The sequence below is a fragment of the Pteropus medius genome, unplaced genomic scaffold (genome assembly GCF_902729225.1).
Source record: "Pteropus medius unplaced genomic scaffold, Ma_sr-lr_union100, whole genome shotgun sequence".
NCBI classification, from domain to species: Eukaryota; Metazoa; Chordata; class Mammalia; order Chiroptera; family Pteropodidae; genus Pteropus; species Pteropus medius.
In genome coordinates, this window is record NW_024351729.1 from 25,330,094 (window position 1) to 25,343,058 (window position 12,965).

The 12,965-nt window shown below is 43.8% G+C and overlaps 1 protein-coding gene across 5 annotated transcripts in view; it reads right to left on the reverse strand.

Moving 5' to 3' along the window:
• PAX3 (paired box 3) overlaps window positions 1-12,965 on the reverse strand; it is an 88,933-nt gene that overhangs the window by 70,648 nt on the left and 5,320 nt on the right. The gene's annotated exons all lie outside the window — the stretch shown is intronic.

Consider the following 12,965-nt stretch of genomic DNA (forward strand, 5'->3'; position numbering starts at 1 on the left):
TTTCCAAGTACCAGAAATTTAACTGTGAAAGATACTCAGTGTCTTTTCTAACAAATTTAATTTGGGTTTTTCATTTAAAAAAATAATAATAAAAAGGATTCATTTCAGGGTAAAATCGTTAGTTTAAACTAGTAACATTAAATTACGGTAATTCAATAAAATGACGAGAGTTAGCCAGCAAAGATTCAGACCAAATTCGGTTCTCTATGTATTTGTAATAAGGAAATTGTTCCTCTTCTTATCTGCCCAAGGTCCCCTTTAGGAATAAAAGCCTGTGCAGTGGTTTAGTTTCGATTTGCCTACAAAGGACAGACAGCATGACACAAGAGTGTGCCTGCCCTGTAATGAGTACCTGCTTTGACCAGCAGAAGAGCCATACGTCCCCACACTGTACTGGCCACTTATTGAGCCTCTGATGAAAACAAGATGAGATGGCCTTTCTAGCTCCTAAGTGGCTTTATGCTTACAGACGCCCTAAGAACACCAGCTTATGCTTTCCACTGGCAAGAAGAAGGCAGAGAGAAGCGAAGGTCCTCAAAAAAGCCCAGAGAAAAGCCCAGAAGCTAAATCCAACACAGGCCAGGCCTTGAGTGCCCACATTGACTTTCACCTGCAGCAGATGCCCTCTACAAGGGGGACCCACTAATACCCCAGCATCACCCCAGCCCCTGTGCTCTTACACGTGGCTCTGCAGTTTCTGACCTGATGCTAAGTCCCCACGCCTCCACTTGCCTTCTTCTTTCAGACAAAAATTCAGCAAGTATTCAGAGTTTGGCAAGGCCAGTGACCACAAGCAGACGTTGGCTTCCAGTAAGAAACTATAGAAGTTGCCTTTCTACTGCCCTCTGATAAATGTGCATTGTGTGCACACAAGCCCCGGATGTGCCTTGTCTGCATAAAAGCCAAACAAATCTACCACCTGGAAAGTTTGCACACTGGATGGCTTCCCACATCATGTTCTGCTCTGGCAAATTCCTGGTCCGCCGGAGGCACTGTGAGGAGACCCCATTTTTTTGCTCGGCTTCCTGAAGTGACTCCCGGCTCTCTTTAGAATGGTCTGAGAGGACGTTAGATGTTCCAAATTCTTCCAAAATATAACCAACAATTCCAGACTCTAAGATTCCATTCACATGGGAATAATGAAATGGAAAGTTGAAGCATTTCCCCCAAATGAACTCATGGGTCCTTTTTATTGGAAAACATCACAAATCTACAAATCAGAAGAGATGGGGCAGCTGTCCCGCTGAAACCCCTACTCACTGACACAGAGCCAGTCCCCTGGGGAACACCTCTGCCTGCTACCTGTGTGGATGACGACGATGTGACGACAAATCTAAAGTCTGGTCATTCTGCTGGTGTGTACCTGAAAACTACTTATTTTCTAAGGTCTAAATTTCTGTTGAGAACATCACAGCCACCTGACAAACAAATCCATTTTTTTTTTTTCCCCTCATTAGGATGAACTCTCCCTTCACCCTCCTTCCTATGAGCGGAGCTGTGTACTTCCGCAGGTAGTAATCACATGTCACAAATTATGGGCCTGATTCAATCCAAATTATGCAAAAGCTTGGGGTTGGGGGGCAGGAAAAAGCTTTTAATTCCTCTCAGCTCTTTGCAGATGCCCTTAAACGCCAGGCCTGTTTACATCCCCGAAGCGAATCCCTTAGATTTTCAAAAGAGAAGAAACAGAAAGAGAACCCAGAGCAGTCAGCGAGCTGCCTTCCATCGCTGCCTTCCATCGAAGCAAGCGCAGACTAAAGTTCTAGCATTAGAACTCTCTTTTTGCCTCCCACCCAGCAGAACTGTGTTATACGCTCTGGGGCTGGTGGCCAGAACAGTCAAGAAAGACTTGTTTTTTGTTTTTCTGTTATTTTTTTTTTAAACCGAATCAAGATTTTGATTTTCAAAAATAAAACCGCAGCCCCTAACTCGTTCTCCTGTTTCTGAAAGGCCCGTTCCTAAGAAGGCATGACTTGAAACATTTACTTTCGAATTATTTATGGGTGTTCGCATCTCTCCAGTTTTCTCAAGAGGGTTTGGAGGGGGTTGTTTTTCTCTTTGGTTGGAGCACAGTTCTCTCTGGCTTGTTTCACGGCCTCAGACTTCTAGCTTAGTAAGCCAGGTACTCAGCAGCATCGAAAACTGAATTCCCGAGCATCGGATTTAAGGAAAAAAAAAAAGGCTGAAATGATGGGAGGAAGGCCAGGTATGTGCAAAAATATAAAACATCTTTTGTGCACAGAAGGGAATGGATACATACCCCATAAAAGTTTGTAACATTCAAAATCGGTCTTTACCCAACTCATGAAACCCCTAGACCATCAGACCAGCACTTTTCGAAAATTAGAAATACAAGACCATGCTTTAGTATTCATAATCTACCCTCTCACTTGTCATAAAACTATCTATAATTTTTCCAGCACAGAAAGAATAATAAGTAGGAATGCTTAACATAAATATATGATTTTTGATGAGGTGTGAAGTGAACAGTAGACAAGGAAAAAAAGAATAAAAAGTGGAATAAGTAAGTAAAAAAAAAAATCTCTTTGGATTTAGAGAATGTTCCATTGGAAGAAATAACTGAATATTAAAGAAATGTCCAGAGCGTAGTCACTGTTAGCAAAAATTTCAAAACCTACACTTCCTACATACCTACAGTGACAGAGAAGAGTGTCTCTTTTTTCCTGAGCATGTGGCCACAGGCAAACACACTTCCTCCCCATGGTCGCTAAGCATTCCCCACCATTTGCTCTCCACTCAGAACCCAAATTCCACCAGAGCTATCGAAATTACAAATGTCATTCCCTTTGTCCCTACCACGGCGGAATTATTTCACAAATAAACTCAACATGTGTGCCAAATGGTGCTGTTAGACTGGAAACAACAGAGGTTAAGTCAATCGTCATTTGCCAGGATGATGGAATACTATACAGCTCTACACAGAGGCTGAGGAGACCGTGAGACCTGGGTGCAGAGTAATTTCCGAGATGGATTCTAGAGATATCCTAAAGTAGAATTTAAAAAGCAAGGCGCAAAATAGTTTCTACGGGAGGCTACCCTCTGTGCAAAAGGGGAAGAGATGATATTTTTTAAAGAGAGAGAGAGAGATGTAATTTCTTGCTCATGGATGCAATTGCTTGTTTATGCACAGACACTCTAAAAATAGCCAAGATACCGAGGGACACAGGTGGGAAGAAAACTTGTCACTGTACATCTTCTTATAGCTTGTGAATTATGTACAAAGTGAATGTTTGACCCAGTCCAAAAGAAATCTGATGATTTAAAACAAAACCCGACAAAGCATATGTTTCACTGGAGTGTTCCAATCCACGAGAGTGGAATCCTCAGAATAGGGAAGAATGCCTCCCTTTTGAGGCTGAGAGTTGGCCCCCATAATCCAGGAGCCCCCTTGCATCTAAAAGCCTTCAGGGGGCCAGCTCAGTCCAGAAGGAAGGCCCCATGGCTCACCAACGAATTTTTATCAGTTCACTGGGGGCCGGCTGGCCAAGGAGCCCCGGCTGCCTGCTGCGACGCCTAAGCCACAACAGCTGCATAAACTGGCTGTGCCCCAGCCTGACCTATTTCGGAGACAGGTCAGACCAGTGCATGTGGGCATAAGAAAACAACCTTCTTCTCTCCAGTGCATGTGGGCATAAGAAAACAACCTTCTTCTCTCCAGCGCGGCGGCCGCACTGGCAAGCTGCTCCAGCAGGAGGAACAGGGCAGCAGCCCCCCAAAGCCTTACAAGCCAGACTGCCCTCTTTCACCCCCACGTCATACCCCAATAACACAGAAATCCCAAGCTTCTGGGACTGGATAGAGGAAAATCAAATAGAAAGGCCACTGAACTGTGTCCTCCAGCTTAACAAACTGGAAAGTTTCCTTACCGTTTCTGAACTCAAATTTTTAAAGGAGAGGGATTACGAAGAATCATGCACAAAGAAAGAATGCACGCAGTCTCATGCGTGGACCTATCAGGACATATTAGAACAATGAAGTAGGCTGAAGAAGAGACGTAATGAGAAATTATCCCCCCAAATGCCACAAAACGAAGGACTGTGATAGGATTTCAGGAGCGAGAATGTATACATGAGACCTACTTTCAAAAAGCAACTTGTTTGTCAAGCTCTAATTTAGCATAAAGAACTTGTGCGACAAAAAAAAAGAAGAAAAGAAACAAAGAAAAGTTTGATTTGAAGGCATTTTAAAAAGCCAAGTTAATCTAAGGGAGAAAAGTAATCTGTATAAAACTAGGAGAAAAAGTAATTAAGAAATATCTTTTGACAACTCAGTGAATGGTTTTAGAATTTTATTATTTTTCATATATATTAGATCAATAAAATCCATTACATTCAATAGTTGCTTATAAACTCAATTTTTTTGATTTAGTAAAAGTAGACTCTCTGTGTGTATATGTGGCGTGTGTGGATTGTGTGTGTGTGTGTGTGTTTGTGTGTGTGTGTTAGTCTTCATTGTTGCTCCTAAGCCCTGAATTAAGCTTTTATCTGCCCTTGGGCAGAGCCCATCTGCCAGTAGACTGGTCACTTTCTGCATATTCAGAGGTTATTTTTCCCTAAGATTTTGAATTTTCCTGTGATAGATGTAATTTACACATAACTTGCATCTTCTCATTTTATTCTCATGTCACTCTGGGAAGTTGGTATGATATGCCCCATCTTATAGATGTTGAAACTGAAGTTCAAGGGGTCACACCTGAAATGCGCTTGGTCTCCATTTTAGAGCAAAATTAATGATGCAAGAACAGGCCACTTTTACCTTGGGCACTGAGCTCTTAAAAGGCAAACAAAAACATGGACAAAGATTTTGGGGTGTGCCTAAGTCAGAGAAGACAAGGTACACTCAATTGATTTAGTGAACCTCAATCAGGAAACTGGCCAAGTGGGGATTCAGAAAGAAGAAACCTGTTGCTTTTCTTTTAATAAAATGAATTAGACCAATTAATTTTCTTTAGTTCAGGTTAAGCTCAACCATGGTAATTGAGACACACACACACACACACAAAGAATCATGTACCTTTGGCCAAGATTTGTTTCATCATGATAATATATTTGAATATTGGGAGAATTTTAAACTATATGTTTGAAGGCAGACTCTATGAGTCCTTAATTATTCAAGAACAAAATGTTTTTAAAAAGATGCATCTTATAAAAGAAACAAGGAAAATGTTAATACCCCCATACAATGCCCACGTGCCTGTTGACTAAGTTATGCCTTGCACTGGGGTTTGCCAAAAAAAATAATGAGATAAGAGGGCTATGGTGGCTGTGCCTTTGACATATCTGTTTACCTGGAAAAATCACAAGCCTACAAATGTAGGCTTTCTGTTAAAATGCAAATTCGTATGTGGCCATATAGGCATTTGTTCGGAAAGTATGCAAAAACTAAATCAATTCCATGTTGCAATATAAACTGCATAGTAATTAACTTTCCTTTCTTAACTGGCTTACCCTAACTTTCTTATTGTTTCCATCTAATGACGAGAGGCCAAGTACATTTATTTCTGCAGTTGTTTCCAAAAACATGCCTACCATCCAATTACAAAAATTTTGAAAGTTTACATTTAAGCCTCCATATAACTAAACTATTTGAGGTCTCAACATGACCCTGGAAAATTTTTAAGTGCTGAAAATCAGTATCATTTCCTCTCCCTTAATCCCATATTAGTCAGCCAAGAAGAGTCTCCCATCCTTGTCACAAAGCATTTTGATCAGCTATTTCAAAATGGAATCCACTGGAATTAGATCTGGGATGAGTGGGAAATTGGCTCCTTGGAACTGAGAGCTGATATTAAGATACTATTATAGATGCAGTAAATCTGGCCGAATAAAAATACATTAAGAGTCAAGAAAACACTGAATGGGTTTAAGGAGACAAATATACAGCTAGTGTGTTATTGCCTGTTATGAGTTCCAATTCTCTGTGTTGGGAAAGATTCATTTCCCAATCACTACACTAAGAAAGATATAAAAATTCAGATTGCTTTGACTGAGTGGTTTCACTCCAAAGAGAAGAGACTTTTCGTTGCCATTGTTTATTTAAAATCCTGCAACAAAAAAATTAAATGCCACAAACTTTGTCATATGCAATGTGCAAAGTAAAAACTCTTTCTCGAGAACTTCCATTCTGGGAGAAGCATGATCTATTCAATTTCCAAATTTTATACTATTGCCCTTTATTAAAATACAATTTCTTTCTTTAAAGAGAAGTGGCCTCTTCCATAGCAGAAATTATCTGTTAGTCTTGTCTTAGTTTTTATCAGGAAAGAGGGAAAACAGACATTGAAGGTGAGAATTCATAAAACTTATTATTCCTTAAGTGTCTTGAACAAATGCTTCTCATGGTTTCTATATCTCCCGTTGACAATGGTGAAGTTTCTAGCTCATCTCTCTTGAATAGACGTTTTATAATGTTAATGAGCATTTTGAAAACTGAGCACGTTCCAATTACAAACTGGAAATCATATATTTTCTGTTCATTTGGGAGCATAATCCTAACCTAGATAATATGATGAGAAGCTTTCTTACAGGAAAGAGGTCCTGATTCCAGCAAAAGCTCAGTGCTCTTAGAGCTCAGTCTTTGGCCCAACACTGAAAGGTGCAGCTGAAAGCTGAGCTGTGCCACTCTCTACCAGAGACTGGCATGAATGGGGCAAGAAACTCTGTCCCAACAGAGTAGAATATGGTCCTCTGTCCCCACTTTGGGGTGCAGCTTCCGAAACAATGTGATTTCTAAAATTCCCTTTCGCTTTCTCTGATCACAGTTCTCCAGCTAAAGGAAGTCAGTTCTTTTTTTAACAATGATACCGAAGTTGCATTTATTTTTTTCCGTCTTTATTGACGATATACAAATTAACACAAGCCAGTTCTTGAGTCAGTAATTCTGCCTTGGTACTGAAATCAGGCCCAACATGCAGCTCAATGCTGCAGTCCCCCTGGCAGTATATGCACACACAGTGTGACACCCAAGGGAGAAAAGTTACTTTAACTTTTAACCATGAAATTATACATGGACATGTGAATATGCAGCAATGAACGACCTAACGCTGCATCTGGACCCAGGGTAAGGTAACTATAACAGATCTAAGCTGACTCATACTTTCAGCTTAATATATTTCAGACGATTGTTCTATACTGTGACGATCCAGACTATATCAAAGAACCTCTGAGCATAGGTAGATTATTAATTGGGAGATAATAATAAAAAATATCTGCTAATGATTCTGACTGTGTGTCAAGATTTGTCTCATTAAAGAGCGAACAAAAAAAACCTGGAAATTAAAATAAAATGAAAATAAAGCCTTAGGAATAATTATTTAGCGCTGACATGAGCACAATCAGAGAAAAGGGTTCAGGAAATCCCGCACACAGGCAGATCCACGATGCACAGTTGAATATCCAAAGCTTGAATCTGGCATAAATTTCACAACCTCACTTAGAGTGACTCACTGGAATTGCAAATTAAGCACAGAGATGCTATTTCTAAAAAAAAAAAAAAAAAAAGCCCTTGCAAGAATTGTAGCTCTCATAATAATAAAAATCTATTCAAATGCATTGAATTCTTAAACTAAAGGGGGAAAAGTCTACTAGTTCATCTAAAAATCAATGGCAAAACAAGTCATAGAATTATTTGGGGATACACTTTCCCTAGCATTCAACGGCAGTACTGAGTATGAGTTGGGAGGGAGGCTGTGCCTTTATCTCAAATTCTGATGACTCTAGAAGGTGTAATCCATGGGACTAATAAATCTTTATTTTGCACAACTGGATATAGTTAACTACCATCGTAATTCATAGGGACCACCTTATAAATAAACTCTAATGATGCACAAACTATACACACAAACACATATCTACTCCTTCATTCTAAGGAGTTAAAAAATATACATGAGACTCATCTAACCATCTATAAACACAAAAATTATGGAAACACAGGTAGAGAAAAGCAGTTGATTCAACTCCTAGTTTCTTGTGTATTTAATTATTCCCTACCTAATTTTACATAAAAATCTGACATCTTTATTTTACATCGTTCCAGCTTGGAAAGCAACTTCAGTGAAACTTCCATATTCAGAAATTTAGTGACAGGCAGATACTGGCTTCCATGTCTCCTTCCACCTCTCCACCATCCCCCCCCCCGCCGGCCCCAAAAAATGAGAATTTATATGATGATAGATTCACCATCTTGGCCTAAGTTCTAAACAAGAAATCACTTAAGGATAATTAAAAACACCCCATGCATTTCTTCTCTACAAACCCACAACATGTAACTGGTTTCGGTTCCTACTTTTTAAAGAGAATTTGGTCAATCCTTCTTAGAGGTTTCGTAGGAAAAGGAGGATTTTCTAAGACAGATAAGTTTCAATGATCCCGCTTTGATCTCAGTGGTTAAGAACTTCTCACAAAGGAAGATGGCCACCGAGGGGCCGCGATCCTGGCCTTTCAATGTGTAACAATGGTATCAGCAAACAGCTACTTAATCAATATTTGGCCAGAGCTGCTGAAAACTTCCTTTTCAGATTTTAATTCCTAGTTGTAAAACAACCCCAGAGCAGCCAGAGAGATAAGGCATTAAACTGACTACTTAATTGCCTTTTAGTGTCTTGTTAGTTCTATATCTACATTCTTAATGGTTCTTTAATCTTTATTTACCCTCATAAATAAGTTACCTGCGGTAGAACCCCACAGAACAGAACCTTCTCCGCTCCAGCCCTGCACTAACTCTCTTACATCCTTTGTAGGTTTGTCGCTGTAGTGGCTTTTTTTAAAATTTATTTTCACTGGCTATTAACTTACGCACAACTTAAACATTTAACCTCACTGCGAGGAAGGATTCTGTTTTTGTTTTTGTCCTCAAAATATATGTGTTCGAAGACGTTGACACTGGATTCGGTGGCAACGCTCCTATCCACCGATTTCTACATACCGCGCCCTCCGGAACCGAGGCGCACTTGCTGGTTCCGCCTCACCGCCCGCGTGGGATTTATTGCGCAGCCCTGGGGACTCTTAAATGACCCTTCAGTAATTATTACGCACTTGAAGCCCCTTCGCCCCCGTTCCGGTGCTATCAACAATCAAATCAAGCCCCCAAATAAACATACGATTTCAAGCATTAATTAGAAAATCTGCATGCTTTCGATAAGGCTAGAGAGTAAACATACAGCAGTCAACCCAACAGAACAAACGCGCGAAAAAGAAAAACCGACATCCGAACTCTGGTGCTTCCTTTTCCCTCGTTCCAACAGGAAAATCGCTACCTCTACGTTCTTGAAAAGAACGCAGCGTGGAGTTCTAATTTAAGTCACCTTCTGATAGTTCTGATACATTTTTTTAACGTATCGTTGAGTGTTGCAAGGACTTGGGAAAATATGAAATTGACTCGAAAGAATTATACGACACGGGTCGAATTCGTGATTCTGACAAATAGACTTGGAGAGTGGGCTGTCCACTTTAATCAAGGTTCCCGATGCCACAATCCTCAGATCTTATACCCCATGATTTTCATCTGTGGGAGAGTTCGTTCCCCACCCCCTTGCCTCCCGCCAAAATGTCCTTGCCTGCTGACTCCGGGGAAGAAACGGCCTTCCGGCCCCCGGATTTCAGTGGCGCTCCCGTTAATGATAAAGTGCACTTTTCATAATTCCACTGGAAATGAAATACTTCAAGGACCTTTAAAGCTCTTCTGCGTTTTTAATTGCTTTATCTATGCCCCGCTAGAAAGCTGACGTCGTCCTCATTAATTTTCAGAAAAGCTCACGAGTTTACAAACAGAACGGGGACTCGAGCAAAACTTTACTCACTTTGACTTTCTCAAATCGAAAAACCAACAGTGTTGTTCGTAAATGTCAAAAAAGGAAGGGGGGGATATCAAAGGAGTATAAGCACCAACCGACTTATGCTTGGGGTCTCTTAGCTCAACCTTTGAAACTGTTGGAAACCTCCCACGCTCACTGGTGATTTCAGAAGCGGGAAAAGTCCTGCGGACGGGTCTCTCCAGCCCCAATCAAAACATCGATTTGGCGATCTGGCCCCTCTCCCCCTGCACCCTCGAGCCGCCACTTCAAAGTTGCTGCAACAAGTCAGTAATTGTAACGTTGCATCTAAATATTTAAGCGAGAGTCTTGCTGTCGCGTGTCCATTTACAGTCCTCATCTGTCCTCTGATTCCATTACAGCACAAAGCAAAAATGTTTCCCAAAACGCACAAACAGGAAAAGCGTCACCCTGCTGGAGGAGGAGGAGGAAGAGGGAGGAGGAGGAGGAGGAGGAGATGAAGGAGCAGTTTTATTGATTAGTCGCTTTTTGTAGGCATAAGGGCTTTCTTTTGTACTGTTGAAAAAAAATGGGGAGGCTGCAGCCTCACTAATGTGAGCCTCAGGCGGGAGAAAAAAAAAAAAAAAAAAAAAAAGAGGAGGGGGCGGGCTGCTCAGGGATGAAAGTGAGTAGGACATAAAGGAGGCGATTGAGTCGGCTGCAGCCCGGCGAGCTAAGCTGCGAGCCGGCCGAAGCGCAGGGGAGGGGGTGGCTCAGCGCTTTGGCGCAGGGCGCAGGAGTGGGGGCCGCCCCATTGTGGCGGCGCCCGCGGGCCCGCTCTCCGCCGCGCTGGGGGAGGAACAGAGGGGCCCATTGAGTGGCCACAGCGCGGGCCGTGCCCACAGTCCCCGATGCCGCAAACTGGGGCTTGGCTTCTCGGCTGCGCCTGCTCGGATCTCGGTGCCGGCCGGGGGCTGGGCGGTTGGGGGGCGGGGGTTGGGTGTTCTCTGGTCGCCCAACCCTCTCCATCCAATCGCAAAGAAGTTGCAAGGATGGACCCGGTAGGGGCTCATGGGCCTGAGCGCCCCGGGTCCGCACGCAGCGTTGCTCTTGGTTTGGACGAGGGACAGGGGAAAGTTGATAAGGTAAAGCGGGGCGTGTAGGAGAAAGCGCAAGCCCCTGGAGAGAAGAACGAGGGTGCTTCTGGCCTCTCCTCTGTGTCCTAGTGTCTGACAAGCAGAAAGATGTGCCCTGGAAAGCCGGTCTCAGCAACGCCCGCCAGGCCCCCAAGAAAGAGAGAGCGCGCCCCCTGGTCAGGGTATCCAATGCCCCTCCTTGGCCAGGGCGCTCAAAGCCCTTTATCATCGTTCGTTCTATTTCACAAGCGGGGTGACCTGTGACTTTTGACGTCCAGACGACAGAGGGGATTTTTCAAGGTTTCTAAACTTCTCTTCGAACTACATACAGTTCATTCTCCTTTCTCTGGGCCCCTCTCGCCCTCCAGGGCTCATCTGGAAATGGAGCTAGAGGCACTGGAGAGACGGACGCTGCATCATCCTTGACAACCCTAAATTAAATTAGGCTTCAGCCTCGGAGGTGTGTATGTTTTCCACTGTACAGCTCCCGCTGGGGAGAAAACTCTGATTTTAAAAATGGTAGCGATTGCCCTTGAATGGCGGCCGTTCCAGCGAGCCGGCCCAAAAGACCAGGAGCACTTTGTAGGTGAAATGGCCACTTTTTCCACACTGCAGAGTCCATAAAACTTCCTGGCGCAGCAGCTATTGGGGCTCATTGAATAATTCATCCCTCATTGCAAGCCCATAATGTCTATTCGCCGCCCTTTGTGGAGCTGTTTTCTCTTCTTTTCTCCTTGAATTATAAAAAGGTTGCCTTCCTTTGTTCACATCAAGCTGCTGCTAGCCGGAGCTTTGTCTAGGCCCAGCTAAAGTGTGAGTTTCAATGGACTCTCCAGGCTTTGTCTCCCAAGTTCATCTCCAAGTGTAGATTGTGTAGAGAAGGCCTTCTTTGTAAAAGCTGGAAAAGTTGTACAAATGTTTGACCAGCTCATTTGAGGCGTTTTGTCTCCTGGGCCTTGGTTGCCTGTGCTGCGAGGAAGCCTCGCCGATCTACCGCGCCGGCGCCTCCGGCAACACGCAGCAAAGCCGAGCCACCCCCGACCCTGTCCTGGCCTCTCTGAGGCCAGGGGCTCCGGTCCCCAGGCCTCGCTGCCCACAGGGGACTGCTGGGTTTGGGGTTGGCTCGTTTCTCACCTTCTTCCCTCCTCCAACACCTCTATGCCGTACTTAGGCCTGGAATAAAAGTCAGGGTGTCTTCTCAGGGCCTAGGGCAGGACTGCACGCCCCCCCCAAAACAGGAGGGGCTTAATCGAAAGCATGTGAGACCCATGCTTTAAAGGGAGGCAAGCAATGTGCCCTGATATTTTTTTGGGGGGGGGTTCTCGATTCCCTGTGTGTGCCAGAGCATTGAGGCTTCTGTTTCTCCCAAAATCAACTATTTGAATTTGTAACATCTAAATCTAAGTGTTCCCTTCTCGATTGTGGACAGATTTTTCATTGGTTTGGAAAGCTGCTGTTCCGGTAAGCCAGCAGTCGGTCAGCGGTCCGGCAATGAAGGTCCAAGAAGGGACCAGTTTCGCAGCCACAGTCCTATGGGGACGCCACCGGGCCGAGGGCCCTGGCCCAGCTGTGCTCAGTGCGTGGCCATTCTGAGCCCACCTGAAGAGCAGCTCAGAATTCAAGTCAGGCCATCGAAATCTGGGCCGAAGACAAGGGAGCGCCAGGCATGGAAGGTGGGGGCACCCCGGTGACTCAGGGCCCTTTTCGCATTTGAAGTGAGGTACAACCACCCCCAAGGCCAAAACCCTCGGCTCCCCTGCTGCAGCCCTCCCTTCCCCGTTCAACTCGATGGAGTTGACTTTCCTTTGGGGACGATACCTTTACAACCTGAAGATGACCTGCAGCCTGTAAAAGGAAAGCAGGCTGCCCTTACGAGAGATTTTCTCTTGATGCTGACAGGTCAGAGCCAACAGGAGAGCAGGCGTCCGCACACCTGGGCAGAGAGGGTGCCAGCACTGTGAGCCCAAGACCTCAGTTTGTAACCCAGAGCTTATGCTGATTATATTTCCCAGACATAACAAATCAAACTCCATCGCATTTGAAAACCAATTTAAAACAAA